Source organism: Caloenas nicobarica, chromosome 3 (genome assembly GCF_036013445.1).
Source record: "Caloenas nicobarica isolate bCalNic1 chromosome 3, bCalNic1.hap1, whole genome shotgun sequence".
Lineage (NCBI taxonomy): Eukaryota > Metazoa > Chordata > Aves > Columbiformes > Columbidae > Caloenas > Caloenas nicobarica.
This window is the reverse complement of record NC_088247.1, coordinates 87,471,307-87,490,708: the sequence shown is the minus strand read 5'-3', so window position 1 is coordinate 87,490,708 and position 19,402 is coordinate 87,471,307. Positions and strand designations below refer to the sequence as shown.

Genomic DNA, 19,402 nt, shown 5'->3' with positions numbered 1-19,402 from the left:
GTGATAAGGCTGGAATGTCATGGCTATTCTGATCCAGATGACAAAAATCACTATATTTCCAGACAGCAAGCTGACTCAAGCCCTAGTCCAGCAAAGATTTTCTGATGTAATTTGCCCCACTGGTAATCAATCACATATTTGCATAAACTGTTTTTTTCTACTTTACACTAGCAACATGAGAAATTTCCAAACAAGCTTTGGGTCCAAACACTGGGTCACTGCAAAACAAACAGAACTCATAGATGCATGCTGTATGAACCAGCACCAAGATTATAGACTGGCTGGACCTAAGTGAATTACAGGTTATTAATAGAAGCCTATCTGTAACGATGCTATTTCAGATTAAGGATATTCCATTTGGTGAGACCAAAGTTTAAGCTAGAGAAATCTTATGTCTCTTTTAAAGAATATAAAAAAGAATATAGCATCATGATAAAGAATATACGCAACTTTGAATCACGTGTCAAAAACAGCCTCATCAACATGTTTAGCAAGCATGCAAATATAGCCAATAGGTCATGTTCAATCCATTTGGCCATACCATGTATGACTTACTTAAATAATAACCCCTAAGACTGACTTCTACATTGAAAACCATCAACCTGCTTCAGGCAGGGGTATCAAAATATACTTCAAAAGGAATGGAAAATCCATGTTAATCTCTGAGATCCTGTTCCTGCACACACTTCCTGCACTCCAGATGCTCTTGCACAAGCCCACTGCTACTCCATGTGGAACATCTGTTTCCATAGTAGGTGTTGAAAAAAGAAGCAATTTTAACAGTAGTGGAAGGAGTTGTATATGGAAATGCATTGATATACATAACACGTAGTACCAATAAGTATTAGCTACTGGTATATTAAACTTGGTATGACTTTTGTGGTAGTTCAAAGCAGACATACTGCTGAATCACTAATATTAAATCTGTGCTAATTTGAGCTGATATGGTTATTTTCTGTTTGCAGGAACTAAAGATATAAAGTACCTGAACAAGAATAGTTCAGGTTTCACTAATTTTGCACAGATTACTATGCCTGGCAGGTTCCTGAGATGTTAAACCCTTCTCCCCTTGCCTGAGAAACTCCAGATCATTAGCAAAGAGAATATGCATAAATCACGGGTGGGAGAGTACAGTGTAGAGAGAATCAGACCATTTCACCTATTTGAATGTGGTCAGAGGACACTGCAGCAAGAGAAGCTACTATTCAGAGAAGTGAGACAGCAGATGGCCACCAAAACAACCAGAGTAATTCTCAGGGGTACTCGTATTTTCTGCTGAGCTGTAAACATCAGTCGTGTGGGTATTTCCACATGCCCACGCTTTGATCTTGACCCCATACATACTTGGATGTAAGCTGAACTTTCTGATGGGACCACTCATGAGTTCAGCTGAGCAAATACCTGCACGTTTGCAGGATTAGTCTTTGTATCTGAACTGGACTCACAGGTCCATTTTGTTGATAATGCCAGTGCTTGTAGTTGATACTCTTTTATCTTCATCACAAGAGAAAAGTTTTCCCCTGTCCCAATGCCCGTAATCTGGTGGTCAAGTGTTTTTTAGATATGTTACACCAATAAGCAAACCTATTAATGAAAAAGTACTACTGCACTGGCTATTCACATCGAATATTAAAAATGCAGAGAAGAAAAATGAACAGCTAAAAATCTGAAGACCTGAGAATTTGTTTCAGCTTTTTTACTCATATAAGACATTTACTCGTATAAGACATTGCCATTCCTGACTTAAAAGAGAAGACCAACACGAAAACACGTCTATCAAATTTAGTGGTGAAAAGTGATTGTACCACAAGTATGTTAACGGAAAACATTCTGTGCAAGTTGTTTAGAATACCTATACAAATGCTCCGTAGCCAGGCCTGGACAGCGTAGGAAAAAAAGAAAACCCACACAAGTAACCCTTCAATATTTTTAAAAGTAGTTTCCTCTCTTTATTCAGAAACATCCTGGGAGTGGCTCCTCTCTATAATGGCATTTTCAACTAGAGAGGGGGGCTGGAAAAACTGTGGTTACTCTTCAGCTAGATGCTTTGCTATAGCACAGAAATACGCCCATTCAGAGAGCTGTATGGCTGCCCTAATCATTTCCGTGGAGTGAAGGAAAAGGATTGAAGAGAAACCTTACAAGGCCCTCAGGGATATCAGCATGCACTGAGCTTCTGCAGAGGGACAGCAATAGTCACACTGTTAACCGAGTCTCCTCTACTATGTAATAAAAAAAAAAAAAAAATCCAGGATGAACAATTTCTATTAGGTATTGGACTTTCTGGAGACACATCAATGGGAAAAGCAAGGGCTGAGCACTTCCCCAAACAAAGCATGCTGAAATTTAACTCATATACTTCATGCCTAAGCAGATCTGCCTTGACTTACATGAACATAGTTGGGGAGTATATTCAAAAAGCACATTTTTTGTGAGATCAGGATATTATAAAATAATATAAAAGAGTGGTGGAGCAGAGGTTGTGTCTTCTGCTCAACTGCAAAATCAGTGTGTGCCCCAGTGGTGCTCCATGACTGGTGCTGCAGAGACAGATGTTGCGGTTGGAATTGATCAGAAAAGCCATAAAGTGAGGAGAGCCTGAAGACTGCAATAGTTTTGTTTCTCAAAGTACACTCCATGTTTAACAGTAACTATCTCTACCAAAGTGGTTTCGTGATAAGGATTGAAACAATTGCACCTTTGAGAATCTTGTAATGTTGGTAACGTTTTCTTTGTTTTGTGAACAGAGGATTTAGAAGTCTAGTCATGAGTCTTGAATTTCATTCAAAATAAGATACAGTAATGACAGCTAGAAGCTGTAAATAAAGCAGGGTTTCTTACCTGAAATTTTGCAGATCCAAGTGATCAGTTATTCTGTTATTCTCCTTTATTGTAAATGACCTTAATAATCAATAGTATAGAGGCATAAAACTGAGCTCTCCTGCTACATTTCTTTGAGACAATTCAGTGACAATGTGTTTTCAGACATTATTAGCTGAAGGTGAGCTCAGCAGTGCAGTTAGCTGATGTTTACTACACAATTATCACTAGTTGCCTTTTATACTATACTTAATTCCCAGGGATGCCTGAGAATAAAATCAGTTGCACAAGAGGCACATATAGCAGGCTCATAATCTAGCCAGTGAAGAACCATATGGCTTTACATCAGTCTTCTGCCCCAACCCTGGCACAGCAGTTGTGCCAGAAATAGAGAAGAAGAAGGTACAGCAGGAATGGTCTGAGCTCCTATTTTCTAGTGAACTTGTGGTTTAACTTAGGTTCAAAGCACAGTCCTTCAACAGTCCTTTTCATATGGCTGGGCAGTTTGCTTAACAGAGAATATTCATCACAAACACAAAATTCAATGTCTAGAAACAAGCAAACCATGGTATAATCTTACCCAAAATGAAGAATTCCTACAATTCTGAAGAAAGTTCTCCTCTGATAAGACTAAAAAAGCAAGAGCAGACCAGCTATTCTCCCTGTGCCACATGGGATAGACACCTGGACAGGCCTGAGGGTTCCCACTGCAAATAAGGTTCCCGGTGGACCAGGAGCTCCTGAGTGCAAAGCCAGGCACCCGGGGGGACCTGCTGCACCCCTGGCCTGATGTGCCATCTGCACAGGAGAGCTGCAGAGTAACGGCAGCCTGACGGTACTCGAGCTCCTGGTTCAAAGGCAGTCTGCCCTCAGAGACGTGAACAGGCAGGAAGCCAAGCAGACTTCTGGTTTTGTGAAAAATTGAAACTGATTCACGTTTTCCCGTAAAATTTCCAAGTAAGCAGCAAAGCCATAAACTATGGTTTAAAAGAAAATGAAAAGAGAAATAAACAAGGTTTATCTTTCTTATGTGAGAAGTCTTTGAACAAGGATTATTCTCACCATCTTTAAAGGAGGGACCACATGATTCATTAAACCTGTCAATGTTTACCCTTGGTCCTGGTGCTGAAATTTTAGGCTTTTCGACTTGATATACACCTTCCTCAACAGGACCCCACTGCTCCCTGCCTCTGTCCCTCTTTAACCTTCTCCACACACCTGGCATCCCTCGGTCTCATCACATACCCAGCTCTATCTCCTATTAATTTGTTCCCATTCCTCCTAAGTGTTCCTCCAAAAAAACTAACTCATCTCTAGGTAAATAATTGATCAAAAGTTACTTTATATATATCCTATGCTCCAATTCTTGTGTTTTAAAGCAAAACTTCAGACCGTAAAAGTCAAAAATTATCAGATGGGGAAATCAATCATTCATGATGCAAAATATCAAAAATGCAAGTATCCAAAAATAAATGGAATAAAAAACTTGGAGATATTTAGAAAACTTACTCCCTGTTTTTGGGCAGGATTTTTTCAATCTTCACAATCTAATTATGCATTATTATCCAGAATGACTCAATTATATCTTAATTAGTGCATCTTCACTGTCTTCCTGTAGTTCTCTGCTTCTACCTTCTTTTTTTTTCTTCCAAAAAATCTCTTCATACATGCCCAAAAGTAACCAGTCACAAGCAACTTTCTTCAGATCAATCACACTATTTTGAGGGGGTACCTCTGTCGATTCCTTACATGAGTACTTTTAAGCCAAATACTGAAATCGCTCTGTACTCAAGTTGCATCATTACCTATTGACTCGCTCTACAGAGAAAGGAAAATACATTCATCATAAAACAACCTCTTCACACCATCATCTGAGTAAATAAACACCATTTTCCCTCCACGGCTAGCATCAGGACAAAACACCGTACCTGTCTTGTTCCTGCAAGAGCAAAACCAATGCTATTGTTAAACACAAGTCAGAAAAATATCAGCGTTCCGAGCATGAATGACTGCTTATCAATGAAGTGATAAAAAATACACCTCACCCTTAAGTGTTCTTACGAAAGGTCTTGTATGAAAATAGGAAAGCAGTGGCAGTTTAGGAAAAAAACCCAAACCACCAAACAAAACCAACCCCCCAGCTCCACCCCAACCCAACAACAAACCCCAAACAAAACCCAAAACAGGGAAAATCACTTACTGTACTTGGTTCTGCAGAAGTATTCAACACAAACATCACCCTTCCTTGTCCAGCTGCCAAGTGCTAAAGCATGAAATGAGCAGCTGTTTCCTTCAGGCTGGGGCTGTGTGTCTTAACTAGTCACATGCCCCTCCTGATAAATCTCGCTGCTGTGCCAGGAGGTCAGAATCTGAAGATCATTATTCCCCTTACTAGAAAATCCTTTTCATAACAGCAGCCTTTGCTAAAGCATTTGACTGAAACGTGGTGTTATGTGCTCCATAACTTTTTTTTAATGACTGACAACAAGTAGTAGATAAGCCTTAATCAACAGTAGGTGCAGTACAAATGGAAAGTTAAACTTATGCCTGTTGATCGCTTCAGGTTTGTTTCTGACTTCACAATTTACTGTGTTTAAATTTAGGAAAGTAAACCATCAGGAATAGGACAATTTAAAATGCTGTGGCATTCATAGCATCTTTAAGACCAAGCCACTCCACAGATCACGAAAAATAAGTGAACAATATCACTTTTGGGGATTAGTTGTACTTAGGGGTCAACATCACAACTTTTCGTGTTTGAATAGTAGAGTGATTAGTGCCTTAATAATACTGGAGATAATTTTAATTTTGGTATCTTGCATTTTGCAGCATGGATTAGGAACTGCATTATGCCAGACACTGTCTAATCAGACTGTGATAGACCCTTTGAGGTGGGGACTATCGGTCTAAACAGAGAAAGCAAAATGGGAAACAAAAGCGTCCTTATCTCCATGTTCCCAGATGTAGGACAAATGAAGGAGAAACACTGAAGTCAAGAAATGAACAGATTCTGATGGAATTTTCCAGGGTGATATGTAGCCATACGTGACTGAAATTCAACTGAGACTCTGTGCCCAATTCCCTTTCACTTGGTCACGTACTTAAAGATATTTAGGTATTTAAGGAGAAAGGCATACTATCAACGGGATTTTGAGGTTCAGATGCAAAACCTCATTTTCTGAAATGCTTAACTCCCATCCCACTTGTAGGATATACTGTGCTGAAACCCTCATGGTACTTTAAATTGAAGAGAGACTGACAGGACACAGGCAATTGCCAAACCTCAGCATATGATGTGGTAATATTATTTTATTGTTTGGTAAGCAGTCCATGTCTCGCAAGATTGCATAAACTCACCTGATGATAAAGGGCATTATAAGGTATTTTTCTGAAATACAACCTGCACCAATAGTACTGCAACTGGGATTTGAACAAGTCCAAAGAATTGCTCAGAACCAGACAGTTGCCTGTTGCTAAAATTATTAAATTATAACAGTGTATCTAGCTGGCACATATCAGAAACCAATGGAAACCTGCTGGTCTCTTCTCCCAAGTAGCAAGCGATAGGACAAGAGGAAATGGCCTCAAGTTACACCAGGGAAGGTTTAGATTGGATATTAGGAAAAAATTCTTCATGGAAAGGGCTGTCAAGCTTCGGAACAGGCTGCCCAGGGAAGTGGTGGAGTCACCATCCGTGGAGGTGACACATAGATGAGGTTCTTAGGGACATAGTTTAGTGCCAAAGTTAGGTTAGGTTACAGTTGGACTTGATTCTGAGGGTTCTCTTCCAACTGAAATGAGTCCATGATTCTATGAAATGACTGAAGATGAGGGCTGCCACAAAAAAAAAAAAAGGGTAACCTGGGTTACTTCCTTTGACTTTACGCAGCTCGTTGTTTTACGTATACAGGCAGCTATGAAACCATGCAGCCACCAGCACTGCCAGCCCAGCCTGGTGCCGGCAGGAAGCCCTCGTGCTAATTACCCATGGCTCTGCAGGTCTCATGTTTTCTTGGTATCGCAGAGAAACTGCTGGGTTTCCTTGACAAGTTTTGATGGAAAAACCTCTCACATTCCATGGCTTCTTATAACGCAGCCAGACACGGCTGTACCCAGCCCGTCAGAGGACCTTGCCGGCAGCCTGGGAGGTGAAGGTGCCCAAACCCCGACCTTTCCCCGGTGACGCAGCAGGACTTGGTGCCTTCTTTGTCCTCACCTGCCCCTGCGCCCACACCCCGCCAATGTGTGTAAACAACAAAGTAGCGAGAAGGAGCCATCAGTTGAAAGTCTCCTCAGCTTATGGCCGGGGAGGCTCGTTCCTGGTCCTCCCCGGGAGCACGAGCGCGGCACAGCAGCCGTCCTCCCCTCGCGCGCCGCCGGCCGTTAGGACCGTTAGGCCACTCAGAGCGGGGCAGCGCGGCGCCCTCAACGGCCGCGCTGCCAAGAGGCGTCGCCGCTTCGGCCGGACGTTTCGAGGGGCAGAAGGGCGCCGGGCGAGACAGGGGCACCGGGCGCGGGCGTGAGCCCAGCGGCGCTGCAGGGAGTTCCACAGCAGCCCCCAGCGGCCTGAGGTCCCCGCTGCAGCCGCCTCAGACCCTCGCCTCGGAGGCCAGAGATGTGGTTTCGTGCTTGAAACGCTGGAGGGTAGCATGATGCCAGGCTTCTGCTCTGCGTTGGTAAATGGGGTAAGTGCAGCGCAACGAGGAATGCTTCTGGCATAGCAGCTAAAGGGCTAGGCAAACAGCAAATGTTTGCTGCAGATGTGCAACACCATTTTGCCCCAGTGTGCTGTCAGGCTGGGCAACACGTCAGGAAGTTGCTCCTCTTGGCCAGCCTGAGGGGCTGGATGAGGCATCTAAAGAGAGCGTCCCCATGCATGAGGCTCTGTGACCCTGGGGCCTTCTGAGCTGCTGAGGAAGCTTTAAAAGAGGAGTACAGGAGTTGTAAAAACTGTGAATTCAAAAATGATAAATAGGCCAATGATGAATGAGTTCATTTAAGTTTAGGACACTGGTGGGATGAGATGATGAGAACTGGCTTTGCAGAACTGAGTTGGAGGCTCCTGCAGACCCTGACCAGGGATGACCATGCACAGATCTGGCTGGAAAATATCAGGCCTCACTCAGAGAAAGAAGAAAGCACTCACTGTGCTTTAGCGCACGGCCCATTGACCAGATGAGTTCATTGATAAATGTAATTTCATTTCCTCTAAAAGGCATTTTGAGATCAAGGATAACAGAACTTTATATGCAGCTGTAAAAGTAATCCTAAATTTCTTTACAAACTTTGCTACAAAATTACTCCCTGCTGATATATAAGAAAACATGATTTAAATGAGTTCCACAACAGTCAACCAGTCCGCAAATACCGTTCATATTACTTTGTCCACTTCTATGCTCATACAATCTGAATCACACTCTTTTACAGTTATCAAGACCCTTTGGTATCCTTGATTAAACACTGGCAGTACCTGGGCCATCTGAAATAGCACATGGAACAGAGTCATCACTCTGCACTGAATAGCTGCCTATTTTTATTTGGTAGTCATGCTCCACATAGGCATATAATTTGATGATAATGACTGAATGGCAATATTCCACAAACAACTTGGGATGTGCCCCCTAAAAAGAAAAGGAGCCTTTGTACTTTCTGAAATGAGTAGACAAATGATTTTTTCTGTTTCAGTAAAAAATGTCATCAAGTCTAATTGCAGTTTATGCAGGAAAAAGTTTATCAGTTCCTTATGCTAGATGGACAGATTTAAGTCATCATGAAACAGAACATAAAAATGATTTGGGTATAATTCCTGAAAATAAAAGTCTCAAAAATTTTGTGGAAGGTTGTGTCTTATTGTTTATTTGATTTCATTTTTTATTTTCTTCTGTTCTTTTTTTTTTTTAAGAAATACCAACATACAAAAGAGATAAGGTAGCTAATGCAGACACAATGAATATAATGTTGTGTTCTTATATCTACCAGATGGCATCTTCTGCAGGACAAAACTTTGCTATTTGTTACACAACAGCATATTAGCTTTTCTGTTGAGAAAACAACTCAAGGCTGGATTGAAAAGGGTACTTTTTTCTCTGTGGACATTGATCCCTCAAATAAAAATTGAGAACCGAACATAGATTTCTCAGACATGCTAGGAGAAATACTGAACAGGAACAACAAAAAACGAGTAGAGTTAGCACTGAATTGTGGTAGGGATGGGTGCACGTAAGGTTAAAATTTTAATGTCAAACAAATAATATGGATAGTTTTTTGAAAAGTCACAAGAACTGAAGAATGGAACAGTTGCCACCCCATTTTAGTTCAGTTTGAGATTTGTTTGCTTTTATTGATGCTGGATAAATGGATCCACAGCCTCTCCTTACTGTAGGAGAAGCTTTATTTCATGGTTTAACTATTTTTTCTCTTTTTAGACATACTTGGCTATGCCTTGCTTATGTGTCATTTAATTAACAGTAGATGCATTCATTTATAAATTGATCCCTGAGAACTTAGCACCAGTGCTTTGATACCGTGCAAAATTTTGGAATAAAGAATCATTTTCTGAATATGGCAATTATGGAGGGCTGTTTTGTGGGTTGCCTGAAAATGTCTTATTTTCCTGTTAATGTGTTCCTCTGGAGTTTCTGTAACAGAAGGTAAGATCCTCCATGGACATAAATGTCAGGTTATGCTAACTGCAAGTCTGTGTTATTATGTTTCCTAAATGGTTGCACTGTGATTTGACCGTAGCCTTTTAGAATATGTGGAAACCATAACTAATAAACAATGCCTGGTTTGCTGGTCTACCTCACTGCTTCAGATATTATATAGCCTTCACTATCAGCAGAAGTGAATGTAAGCAGACCATGGAAGCCTTCACTAGACAAGGTCTTTTATAAATACCTAAGTGCAATGAAAACGCCATCTATAAATAGTCCAACAGCTCTTACACTAAGCTGCCAGCTAAAGGGCATCTGAAGGACATAATGGAAAGGAAATTTTGCTGAAAGTAATTTATGTAAGTCTCTCAACCTTACATTATATTAAATCAGTTTTACACATCTACAGGCAATGTTATATCCCAAGCAACTTTTAGTCATTTCAAGGTTCTTCAATACAATGCTCTAGGGGGCACAGGAGTACTGCAAATGCACTGTGTACCTCCTCTTTCATACTCAAGGGTACACCCAATAGTCATGGTATGGCTAAGAAAGCAAAAGCTGAGAAGGTATCATCAAATTAGGTCATCTGTAGGTATGACCCTTGAGATCAGGCCTTTCTTTATATCAGCAATTATATGTCCTAGGTGGAGCCTACAGCAATGATTAAAGTTGTTGGCTGCTTTCTATTAGAAAAAAAAATGCTTCAGAGTGTTTTAAAGTATATGAGAATACAGTAATTTAAACAAAAATTTTATATGCTGTATACCTGCCTGAAATTTGTAGTTTGCGAATTAAGCTAAAATATCCAATAATTCCATTCCCAGAAATAATGGGGGGTGAAAAATTGTTGTGCCCTGTTAAACATGTCTTGTAAGTGTGGCATTGAAAACCAGTGGCACTTCAAGGCTCTGAAGTACAGACCTGCCTTTTGACAGATCAGTTACATCTTGGCAGGCAGTGAGGCAGTGGGGGATTTTTTTGTTGGCGTAGTAAACATTCAGCCCAGTTGTAAACTTCTGACTGATGTTTTCACTTGTTCAGTAGAGATTTGGGTGTTTGTTACTGTGGCTGCTGAATTCTGTGGGGATTACGCCACTCTGCCAATGGTCCATGCCCTCAGTGCTTCTCATACCATGTTCCAGAGGGGCTCCTACTCATCCTTCCAGCCGTCTTCCCACCCCTTTTGGATGGCTTTTAGTTTTTCCCTAAGCACTTGATCTACGTAATGGAAAACCCAGAATCAGTATGCCTGGAATGGAGTGGAATATGGGGAAGGGGTTACTGGAGTTAGGAGGAGGGAAGTGCAGTAAAGGTGCTAAGGTGCAGAAGAGGTGGATAGAAGTTAGAATAGAACAATTTCAATTGGAAGGGACCTACAACAGCCATCTAGTCCAACTGTGAAGTGCAGATGTATAAGAGTAAAGGAGAGGATCCAGGAGGTAGAGATGGCAGGTGGAAGGATGAAGTTTGGTGATAAGGGTGGATTGTGTAAGAGTGGTGTGAATAGCATAACCACATCACTTAATGCAACCTTTTAACTCATGCATTACTAGTGACTCTCCTCCTTTTCTCTTGATGTTCAGCTTAGAATCTGCACTCTGGTTTGTGGAAATGCTGTCCACTCACATCTGTAAGTTAATGGTAATTGTGCCTTAACTCAAGTAATATTTTCTCTGAAGAAGTATAGGGAGATACCAGATTTTAGGGATTACAAATCTGGCATGAAAAATAGGAGATAGTCTTAATTTTTCTGTACCTTTGGTCCTCAGATTTAGAAAGGGGATAACAATGACTAATGGGCTGAATGAGGCAATTTTTTTTAACGCATGCAACATTTCACAGGAGACCTCAAATCTACTCAAACCCCAAACCTACTCAAACAAAAACCACATCCTCAAAACCAGCTCTCCTCCTCCCTTATTCCCTGCCACCACTGATGTCACAGTGGTTCTTGGTTCAGTAAGTCAGTCTCTTCTGAGTGAGGCAACACAAACTGGTAGTGAGGATCTGAGTCTCAACCTAAAGCAATACCCTGAGCTGGAACAGACATCCCACCCTGCAGCTTGACCTACTCCATTTGCATTGGCTGTACAAGAGTGGAAATGATGGAGTCTAGTAACAGACCCAGAAAAGAGCAAAAAGAAGAGCAAACCTGTTTCCTTCCTCTACCTAGAAAGAACCTGAACGATTTTTTCCTTTAGCAGTTTCCGTCAAAACCCTAAAAAATAATGCACCACACCCTTGTAAACAATAGCACTTTAAGCTTGTGTTTGCACTGTAAAATGAGGCATAGATCAAAAAGGCCTAACCTGGTGGAATTGGCAGGCAGGGTCTCCACTAAATCCAACACACAGCATGTTTATCAGTCAGACTACATTATCCAGCAACCTGTCCAAGCTCTGCTGCATTGCATGCAAACATTCTGGGGTCAACACTTCCAAACCTGCTGTGAGATGAGTGAATCTGGATCCATCTGTGCCTTCTATGTACTCTGTGTACTCATGCATGTAGAATATAATGATCTTCCCCTTAAACATTTATCTTGAACATAGTATATCCATATGTTCTGTTGTAAGCAGGCAAGCTTTTGGATGTCAGACAAGAGGAACGGTAAAATTAGCATGCTGTGTTTGAAGTCAGACTAGGTGATCTAATGACTCTACCTGGCTTTAAATTTTATCAGCCTGTTAAAATAATTTTGCTTGAAATCAATGGGACTACTCACGTGCTTTAATTTAAGCACCTGTATAAACATTTGCACAAGTCAGGATGTTATTCAGCACATAGTTATAAGGTGGGCTTTTTAGACATTATCAAAGAAATTTTTTTTTAGGACTGACATTTCTGTTTTGAGCAGCTGCTTTTCTTTGTAGAACTATTTTGATGCTGTCCAATATTGAACTTTGATTTCTTAATGTGTTTTAGCGGTTTTTTTTTTTATGTTCCCTCTCCCCCAGTTCTGCTTTTTGAGTGAGACTGCTGTAGGCTGTACATGTGTTCTCAAAAAAAATCTTGCTTTGACTGCCCCAAACAGCCATACTGGTACTTCTAAGTCTCTGTGCCTTTTTTTTTTTTCCTGAGATGTTAGCAGGCTTGACTGTGACTTGGAGCACAAAGCTTCCTTGTAAGAGCATCTGGTATAGTGGAAGAGGGGCTTAGGGAGAAATTAAGGTACTTACACTGGAGCACTTGCATGAGGAATAATAAATCCTACTAAACTTGAGCTAGCTTTGCATGAAAACATGGCATGGTTTGCCTGTCACCCAAAGTGACATTATTTTTTTAAGCCATGCGATTTTTCTGTAAGTCAGCTTTCCTGGAACCAGAAATCCACGCTGCTCACACAGTAGTGACAGTTGACTGAAGTATTTATTTGCCAACCTTAAACTTCTTTGTATCTCCTAGCAAAATACTGGCAGGGTAGAAAGCATGTGAACCTCCACTTCTTTCTGGTATATCAAATTCTCATATTTAATTTTTAGTCTGGAGTCTTAATAATTGCAACCTTGTTAGTACTTGTGAACACTCAAAAGTGTTTATGTAGAAATAATCTCCTGCAGAGAAGCTAGACCCTAGCAGGTAATAAGATTTTATAAGGTGCAGGGGTGTGAATGTCATTCTAAGGCCTTCTGGAATGATTGTCTCTTCAGAACAAAACTCTTAGTTTGCAAACTTTGAACGCATGAACTTGTGAACTCTTGCAGTTATGTGTGTGTTTTTTCCCCTAAAATTGCTACCTCTTTGATTATCTGACTATGTAAAGTAGTTTCCATTTTTTAAACTAGGGTTAGTAACTCTCGCAGTTACAGAGACAAGCTTGAAAATACTGGCCTCAAGTTCTTGAAGACAGAAAACCTAATAGTAATTTCTAAAATGGAGTTCTTTCTAAAACAATCTGACTTGTTTGGAAACTGCATAGTATGTTTTGAGCACCACTAGCTGTATTGCTGACACATTTTCCCCAGTTCTGAGTTGCTTTGAGCCTGCCCTAGATGATAAAATGGGAGAAGGGATTGAAGAAAGAATAGGGTAGCTTTGGGCTATTGTCATGTTCCCCATACAGCATACTATAAAAACCAGAAACTGTTCTCAGTGGTATGAACAACTCTCTTGGCTTCAGTGGGTTTTTGTGTCTGTGCCTCTCATCAGAATTTGTTCTGTTAATTCTTCATTAAGTATATGAATCTATTAAGGGTATTAAATAGGCAATTTCTAAGTACCATTTATAATATCATTTCCACAGATAAATGCAAAAGTGTATCAGTACGTTTTATCACCTCCATCCTATGAGTTTTACAAAAGCTTGTCTTGCATAATGGTGGTTACACAGTTTAATCTTACATTTTTTATTTAGCCCCTTCGCCCCCCCCCTTTTTTTTTTGGTATCTGATTTTTGAAACCAGATAAAGAAAAGCCTGATCCTTTCTATGAGCATTGACTAACATCTGCTCCTTTGGAATTGCTGCTTGGCACCTTCCTGGATCAGATTTTCAGCTGACTGCTGCAGTTCACAATTGTCCTGTCACAGCTTTTCACTCACATAGATGACATTCTGCCTTGTATCTTCACAATAACAGACTCTAAACATAATAGCATGCTACAGGGATACAGTAGAATAACAACACATCACACTTCCTTTTTACTCACCAGCAACTGTTTACAATAAACCACTAATCCTAAGCAACAACTGAATAATGAATAATCTGAATGGCGTATGCATCGACGTAATGTGTTCACACAAGACTAATACAAAGCTTATTCTCATAGGTCATTCAAAGAAGATGAAAATTACATGATGAAATCCTGAATCTAGTACTTTACAGCTTCTATCCTCCTGCCTTCAAATCACAACAGCATTTCCTTTGTTAGAAGGGCAAAGGACATATTGGAAACTGAAAAAAAATCAAACACAGTCTTAACTTTTCATTTTTCCTCCTTAAAATTCTGTCCTTTTGATGCTAATTCAATGAATTAATACAGTCTGTACACTGGTATGTCTTAAGATGGAGCTTTTTACACATGTAGTCATGATAGTATAACTCTGTGTAGTATCAGAAAATAACAAAATTTAAAATTTCCACTTGAATTCTACTGTCAGTTTAAATTAGACCTCATAATGACAACTACATGGTATTGCAATGCAAACCCACAATGAATAATACATATTGATATCTATATATAGTATATTTTTATGCATGCGCACAAAAATTACCTGCCATAAGCTCTAAACCTATAGAAACTTTCAGGTGCTTTAATTTTGACTAAGTTCCTATCTTCAAATGTACCTCATACAACTAAATTCTCACAAAACTTGAGCTATAAATTATATACATTTTGATATGTTTATGTATTCTAAATTAACACATCTTGTGTAAATATATATTACATATACGTCTCCCTCCCTCTCTCTGTCTCTAAATCTATATATTTAATCTAATGCAGAGTTGACTTCATTATTTTTCTTTAGGACACATAGTTACCATCAACATTTCCCTAGTACTTAATCACAGGTTATAAGATGAACACAACACAGGTGAGGAAAACAGCAAAATTACTATATGGATATATGGCAAAGGCTTCTTTGCTTAAGGAAAGTTCTGAAGAATCCTTAATTGAATTCAGATTTCTTTATCTAAAAATCAGACATCCTGCCAAAGCTTTATCTAAAAATCAGATACAGTACCTTCTCCAAAGCTTGTTCTGTTTTCATTTACCAGTCTGGCCACATCTGAAAAGCCATGGAGAATGCAGCAAGCAGAAATGCCAGAAGGAGACACTTACCTGAATTAGACAGATATCTAACTTTCAGCACACTCCCTTTTTAAAAGAGTTCTTCTCACATTGAGATGTGGAGGTTATTTGCTCCTCGGCAGTGTCCTGTATGTGACTCTCACACTCAGCAGCCCTGGTGGGGCCCTGGAGAGAAAAGCAGGATTGTGCTCTATTCACTCCCAGCAGCTTCACTGAGGCTGGGGCTCTTTTGAGCTCAATTAGTTCTAGATTGTTTGGCTAAATGGCAGCCACACTTCCTTCTATTCTTTCCCAACTTAGTTTTCCTGCCTCCAGTCGTGCTTTTTCCTTTCTTTGGACTATAAATAGGCCTGCCACAACACAGTCTATAGCAGTAAGGAAGGCAGGAAATGCATTTAAACAAAGGAAAGCCCTCCCCCACCAATATAAGTAAAATAATTTGATAAAGGTTGTTCTGCAGACACAGTTCTCTTGTGTGAGGAAAATACATCTTCAAAACCATGCTAGGATGTCATCTTTTGCACTCCACAAAAAAATAAGACACAGTAGCACTTAGGCCTTTTGACCTTAGTCTCTCAAGTAATTATCACTTCCCTTAAGTACTTAATTTTGATTAAATCTTTGAAATTGCTTGAGACTGGAGAGTTAGAACAGATTTTCTTCGGCTTAGAAAAAAGGACAAAGATGCCTAACATGTTTTAGGATGTCAAAATATGTTTTATAAGAGGTGCAGATCTTGCATGCATAAGAATGACATTTAAAGTGTATGAATCATCATTTCATCAGAGTACTTTCTTCCTCAGTGTCACCCTGCTGCCTCAAGCCAGAGACTAAGAGGTTGGAAGCATTTAAGCAAAGTGCATTTACATACAGGGAAACAGAACTGTTGTGCATGTATTCAATGAGGACAGCTGTGCAGCAATAGCTCTTGAATAGCAACTACGTTAAAATCGTCACATACATGTTATGAATTAATTTGAGATAAACAATTATTTTAATGGGCTTTGGGTCAGTTTTTTGACCAGAAGCTTCCCAAATTTAATTTTATTCAGCTTAGTAGTTTTAAAAATACATACCAAGCTTCCAAGGCCCTGCCAAGTTAAAAAAAAACCCACACCATTTTCAGATTATACTCAATTAAGATGATATTGTAGTACTGTACTTACCTGGCTCTTTATCTCTTCTCCCTATTCCCACTTTTTTGCTGTCTGAGGTACATGCCTTTCCTTCAGTTTATACAAACTAGGTAAATTCTGTAAAAAAAGCTTTCTGGTGGTCTTTACAGTGGTAGTTTCATGTTAGAATAGCAGCGTGCTTCTTGAAGATAGTTAAGACTGTAATGTATGGTTTGAGATTCATGATTATTTTAGTGGGAAGGCAGAAACTTAAAAGGTAGATGTTGCCATGTGGGCGAGTAATTTTTCTTCTGTTTAAGATTTGTATGTGAAATATACACATTCAAGTCCTGCTGAAAGTGGTGAGAGTTAAGGACCTGTGGCATTTGAGGAATTTGGAAAACGTTAAACCTTTTGTTTCAGTCATATTATGTAGGCAATGACCATGACTGGTAGCTCGTATGGTTTTTTATGTAGGAAATCTGTGTTAGCTTTAGGCAGATTAGATGATGCCAGCGCAGTTTATATAAAAATTAAGACCACCTTCAGGAAAGTGCCTGCCTTGTTGCGAACTTTGCAAAGATTCTGTTTCCCATGGTAAGAATGTGATTGTTTATGAAAAAAAGAATACATGTACAAGTGGTGGATGAATAAACATTTTCGTTGATTTCTTGAAAATTAATAACAACTCAAGACCAAGGTTTGCCTTTAAAGTACTTTTAAAAATAAAGTTAAACAAAAATGGAGTGCTCCAAGCGAAACTCCTCTCAAAATCAATAATTTAATTTCTAGAAAGACCTGAAAGTTACGATATAAATATGATCAAAATATATGATTTTTTTTTTCTTGTGTTACTATTGGTAATTAGCAGACAAGTTTAAAGTCTTAGGAAGATGCCAATCTTTGCAGATCACATACTACAAACCTGACAAAGAGGAATAGAATTCTTTGTAGTGAACAGTGGATTAAATGCTGCCTTCAGCTGAAGGATAGAACCAGTTTTAGCTGAAAAGGTTCTGTCATGGAGATGACTGAAGGCAAGCTGAAGTCTTTCTGGCTCTTTCAGACCTTAGACCAAAGCTGAAGGACTGGCAATGTGTAAAAATTGATTGAATTCATTATTAATGGGCCTAACTCACCCTGTTTCTGCAAAGTTGATCTCCACAATATTACAGTACTGAAATGCAAAGCTGTTTAGCAGTATTTCACTTGCGTGTACCTTTATTCAAATGTAGCTGAGTTTAAGTCTTAAATCTGCTCCGTGAGTGGCTAGTGGTTACAGACTTGAATTTGTATCACAGGATCTCTGTGCACTGTGGTGCAGGTAGCACCGAGCACTGCCAGAGCCCTCGGGACGCTTAGTCTTGAATAGCTGCTTGCCTTGTGTCAGCACGGTGCCAGTAGAGCCCAGCTGCAGGAGCCTGCTTGCACTGATTTTGCTGGTAGCCTTTCTTTCAAGCACACACATCTTTTCTCAAAGTCATTCAAAACATCTCCAAACATTAAAAATAGAATAAAAGGTTAAAGTGGGGTTTCTCTCCTCTGTCATTCCAACTTCGCACATTGGAAGAAATTCTCACCCAGTGTGCAAACTTTTTCACTCTCGCTTCACCCTTGCAGTCTTGAGGAGACGGTCTGTCTTGAGAGAGGTCTTCAGAGCTTCCACTTCAGAGTTTCCTTTGGGGACTGGTCACGCAGCTGGTAGAGCCACAAGAGAGCTAAGAACAGGGTGAGAAAGAGTTGCTGAAGGCAAGTGCTTGTAAGGTGTAGTTAACTTTTTCTGTGTCAGAGCAGAAGAGATGTATTTTCTCTGACAGCCCCATTTTTACTGGTCTTTCTTATGAATTATCTTTGAGGAAAAAGAATGGCTACATGAGCAGATGCAGAATGACACTGTAGTGCCCAGAACGCGTGGGGATGTTTTTGCTCCTCTGGAATTCAAAGCATCTTGTCTTCACAGTTAATTTACACTCTGTGCCCTGAAAATGTGTGCATGTAAGGATATAAGCAAACTGTTCAGTGAGTTCCTGTGTGCAGAGTTAGTTTATTCATGTAAAGAGAATAATGAATTCTTCACCATGGAAAACTTAGACTGAGCTTATCCCATGGCAGCATGACAAAAACACTGTTTTTGGCTGGACACCTCAGACACTTCTACCAATGAGCCACAAAACATGAATCTAGATGCTTTGATATGGTTTCTCCCTAGTGCTGATTACTTAGTTCTACTCTGCATCTGGCTTTTCACAGTTGGAATGGTAAAAATGGTATCCAAACTCCCATGAAACTTGAATATCAAACTTTTCAGAACAGTTTCCAAAACAAAAAGCTGAATTACCTGAGCAGCCTTCTGTGCTTTTATGCTGCCCCTCCCTCGTGCTGCTGAGCAGCATTGTGTTACGCCACGCTTTCCACTGACATCAGTGGGAATGGGTTTGACATAAAGTCAGCATGGGCAGGGCAGCACACTCTGGTTTGTCATGCCTATAATTCATTAAATAGCTTGAATTCTTTATAGTGTTATTCCTGTCCCTCTTCTCTCCTGTCTTCTTCTTGCCTTCACATCTCATTGCCTCATGGAATATGTTGCAAGAAATGCCAGAACTTTCCCTGGTAAAGCTATACTGAGGAAGAAACAATAATCAGGTTTTTAATCTCTTATAGCTCTTGTTTAGTCTACCTGACTTTACGCCATAGAAATCACTTGTCTCAATAGTATTGAGTAAATTATAAGGACACAGACTTTCCTTTTGATTTCTGATCCTGTTAAACACAGATGGTCTTTCTGGACTGCGGAGCAGGCTGTGGGCCAGATCCCTAGGTTCTACAAATTAGTGTTGCTTCATCAGCTTCAGTGGCACGACACTGATTTGAGCTGTCTGAGGAATCTGGCCAATTGGTTTTAATGGATCTGTGCCAGTTCATAGCAGCTGGGGAGCTGTGAGCTTAAGGGCCTTTCTAATTGTAGCTTATATTCACTCTATAGAAAATACGTTGTTTTCCTCCCCTTGCCACTCAATCAAATCATCAAAACATAGAAATATCCCAACAGATCTGCCA

At 40.0% G+C, this 19,402-nt stretch overlaps 1 protein-coding gene across 2 annotated transcripts in view; it reads right to left on the bottom strand.

The window, feature by feature from the left end:
* Window positions 1-15,416, bottom strand: part of RASGRP3 (RAS guanyl releasing protein 3) — a 60,813-nt gene extending 45,397 nt beyond the window's left edge. For both annotated transcript variants that reach the window (XM_065631395.1, XM_065631396.1), the window contains exon 1: window positions 15,258-15,416. The gene's annotated coding sequence lies outside the window, so the exon portion shown is untranslated. The remainder of the gene's footprint in view (window positions 1-15,257) is intronic.
* Between the last annotated feature and the right edge of the window lie 3,986 nt (window positions 15,417-19,402).